Source organism: Euphorbia lathyris, chromosome 9 (assembly GCF_963576675.1).
Source record: "Euphorbia lathyris chromosome 9, ddEupLath1.1, whole genome shotgun sequence".
Taxonomy (NCBI): Eukaryota; Viridiplantae; Streptophyta; class Magnoliopsida; order Malpighiales; family Euphorbiaceae; genus Euphorbia; species Euphorbia lathyris.
The window spans coordinates 2,694,149-2,698,593 of record NC_088918.1 but is presented as its reverse complement, the minus strand read 5'-3'; positions in this window follow the sequence as shown (position 1 = coordinate 2,698,593).

The following is a 4,445-nucleotide window of genomic DNA, read 5'->3' as shown; positions in this document are numbered from 1 at the left end:
AAAAAACAAAGTAAAGTTTACTTTGTAAAAAACAAAGTAAACATAGAAGGCACCTAACAGAATATATATCAAAACCATATATCAAGATCGAAAAATTTCATAAACCCTAATTATTCAACGATTTCGCAGTTTCATAATTAAGATAACATAGGATAATCAAGATAGGTTTTTATTTACTAACCTCGGTGATGAAAGATATCTTTGAGAATTTTTCTACCTGAATTGCAGAAGCTTGCTCAAGCGGCTAGGGTTTCGTGCTGATAACGTGTTATGAAACAAGGAAGATAACATGCAATAGAATAAAAACAAGGAAAAAGTACAAAAATAAACCTTGTGGTTACACCAGTTTTCGATTGCAGTCTTGTGGTTTAAAAGTTTACAAAATGATACCATGAGGTTAATTCCGTTAGCAAACACATACCAAATTGACTAACGGTGTTAAAAGTCAAAGAGAAAAGAGTTAATTTGGTCCTTATATTTATTTATTTTATAAATTAACCCCGTTATTATCTAATTATTACAAACAAACTCCAAAATAAAAAATAAAAATCAATCATACCATCTTCTCCATCTCTTTAATTTTTTATTTTTTTCTTCTTTCTCCCTCCTCTCTCTTAATTTTTCTCTCTCTAACCAAACAAACACTCCCATTATTCCACCCCATTATCCCCTCAAACAAACTCAGTACCTCTCTTACCCGAGAAATGAATCAACCGTGGCCTCATTTTCTCTACCTCTAAAATTTGGATTTGATATATGTTTTAGTCTATTCAATTTTAAATTATTTCAATAACTTGCTGTAGTGTGCATAGAAATCTCAAATATGGGAGAGGTAGAGGTTGATCCATCTTTTATTCAAGTACCGAATCAGAGGCCTGAACTCAAATCTATGAATATCAAAGAAGAAATCCCCATGATCGATCTCTCTTGTGAAACCATACAAGCAGTTTTCAAGATCAGAAAAGCATGCCAGAAGTATGGGTGCTTTCAAGTGATCAGTCATGGAGTTTCAACGGAGCTTCAACAAAAAATGGAGAAGTAGCCAAACAATTAATCGATCAACCTCTCGATCAGAAACGGAAAGTTCAGAGAAGCGAAGTTGATCCTATGGGTATTTATGATAGTGAGCACACTAAAAATGTTAGAAATTGGAAAGACGTTTTCGATTATTTAGCTTTGGATCCAACTCTGATTCCTGCATTGGATGATCATGTTGATCATCAGCTCTGAACTTTGACTAATCAATGGCCTCAATTTACTTTGCAATTCAGGTATCCCATTATACTTTTTCTTTTCGGGTAAGGTTTTTTTGAAATTTGTAGATATAAATTAATGTAAGAAATGAGTTTGTTAGAGGGGATGATGAGGTGGAACAATGAGGGCAGTTTTTGGGTTAGAAAGAGAAAAATGAAAAGTGAAGAAGGAGAAAGAAGAAAAGAAAAGAAAAAATTAGAGAGATGAAGAAGATGGTATAATTGATTTTTATTTTTTATTTTGGAGTTTGTTTGTGATAATTAGATCATAATGGGGAGTTAATTTATAAAATAAACAAATATAAGGATCAAATTAACTCTTTTCCCTTTGACTTTTAACACTGTTAGTCAATTTGGTATGTGTTTGCTAACGGAATGAACCTCATGGTACCATTTTGTAAACTTTTAAACCACAAGACTGCAATCGAAAACATGTGTAACCACAAGGTTTATTTTTGTACTTTTCCCTAAAAACAATGGAGAGAGTGTAAGCTTGTATTTCACTTGTCCTTTTACTTGTATTTTATTACATCAAAGAAACCTATATTTATAGGCCTATGAATATATAGGTTACATTAAGAACATAAATTATGTAGTTACAAACATTAAAGAATACAGAGTTACAACCTTAATGAATGAAGAGTTACAACATTAAGGAATGAGGAGTTACAATGGTTATACTTATGGACATCCATTAATTTATTCATAACATATTCAACCTATCTTTGTTTGAAATTATATTTTCTACAATTTGAATTAAAGCTTTAACAGTTTCTGATGTAGCGGTGATTTTGTAATTTCTGCAAGTTATGGATTTTCATACGTTTTGATCAAATTTGGGAATTTACAATTAATTGTAATTAATTTATAATAGATTTTAGTATTGCTTGCATTTAATTTAGTATTAATTGTAATTACAATTTACAATTAATTGCATTAATTTAGCATTAATTACAATTTACATTTTTTTTAGGACTTTCCTTTTATCTTTTTGTCTCCAATTCATTTTCTGTTTTAGAGTTTTGAGTTTTTTTTACCTATAAGGTTGATTTTCATTGTAATGCCAGTTTATTGATTAATGAAATTGTAAGTTTTTGAAAATTTTGAAGGTTACTAATTATTAGGGTATTTGTGCGTTGAGTCAATTATTAGCGACAAATCTTTGTTTATTCAACTGCGTCTGTAGGTACGACGAAGCAGAAATAACAAATTTTGTCGCTAATAATTGATTCGATGCCTGAAAACCGTAATTGTTGAGCTGCAAAATTCACAAAAACAATGATAATGAGAAAAACCACAATTTCATTAATAAATAATCCCCTCATTATAATAAAAATAAACCTTTAAATAGTTAAAACCTCAAAACCCTAAAACAGAAATTGAATAGGAAATAAAAACAGAAAAATAAAATCCTAAAAAACGGTAAACTATAATTAATATTAAATTAGTTACAATTAATTGTAAATTTCCGAAGTTGATCAAAACATCCGAAACTACACAATTTACAGAAAATTACAAAATCGCCGCCGTATTTCTTTATATAAACTAACCTCGAGAATAACATAACGCAGTAAAATCCTCACATCAAAGATATGAATTCAAGTAGAAACACAAGAACAAAATCATCAACATCATCATCAACAGCAACCAAAAGAAAGCAAAGAAACGACGTCGAAACAGCAGCAGCAGGAGTGAGATACTTAGGAGTGTGGCTGCGACCATCAGGAAGATATGGAGCTCAAATAAGTGACCCATTGACAAAAGAGCCGCGCTGGCTGGGCACTTTTGATACTGCCGAAGAAGCAGCTTTGGCCTATGATCGTTCTACTCGGTCCATGCGAGGCTTAAAAGCTCGTACTAATTTTGTTTACTCAGATATGCCTCCTGGTTCTTCTGTCACTTCCATTGTTTCACCAGATGACAATCAAATTCAACAAATTAATGCTCCTACTCCTACTGATGTGATTTTGAACTATAATTTTTATTCATCCATATATGGTGGAGAAGAAGAATGGACTAAAATGGTGCAGAAGATGATGCCTTGTGATAATGATTATAATAATCTTGATCTGCCTCCTTTATCTCCATAATCAATTCAGTAAATAAATTCTAACAAGTCGTGGAGTTGCGGTTTTTTTTGCGATTTTAGATTAGAAACATGGCCGCGAGCTAAGCTCGCGGCTTTGCCATGATGTTTGGGTTGTTCTAGCCAAATTCTGTCATTTTCATGTTTTGTGTTTTCGGCGATTTTAGGGTTTTCTTTTCTGGTTTACTATTTTGTGGACTGTTCGTAGGATTTCCTTTTCGGTTACTAATTAAGATTGATGTCTTTTAGGGGGTTTTTTCGCCTATTTGAATGCTTGTTATCCATGTAAGAAAGGATTTTATACTGATTAGTGAAATTGTGAATTTTTCGCATTACCAAAGTTCTTTAGAATTTCGAAGGTTTCTAATAAGGTATTTATATGTCCATTCAACTATTAACGACAATTTGTTTTTATTCGATATGTTAGATTGTTATGTAATTTGAGCATAAGCAAGTTTAGGAGACTAATGAATGATAATTTTAAAATTTAAGGGGTGGATTTTTTTTACCAACTATAGAGAGACTTGATGTTTTTTTTTTTTGGTTCTATGTACTGTATTTTGATTTAAAATATCAGGTATCTTCCTCAACTTTATGGATGTTTCGTTAGTTTTTTTGAAATTTGTTTAAGTGAAATGATTGTTGGAAATTCTATATTAAAATAACATTTTTTTTTTTGTTAATTTGGGGATTAAATATATAATGGATAAATGAAGTTTAGAAGAATTTGAAATACGTCAACGTATTTCTATCCTATTAGATCTTTGAGAAAAGTGAAAAATAAACCTTGTTTTTACATCCATTTTCGAACAACACATATGTGGTGTAAAAGTTTGCAAAGTGGTACATATACTTCATTCCGTTACATACCAAATCGACTAACGGTGTTAAAAGTCAAGGGGAAAAGAGTTAATTCGGTCCTTATATTTATTTATTTTTATAAATTGACTCCCTTATTACCTAATTATCACAAACAAACCTCAAAATAAAAAAATAAAAATCAAATATACCATCTTTTACTTCGCCCTTAAATATTTATTTATTAATCTCCCCTCCAAACACTTACATACATTTAGTCGATAACCAAACTGCACAAAGTTGTTAAT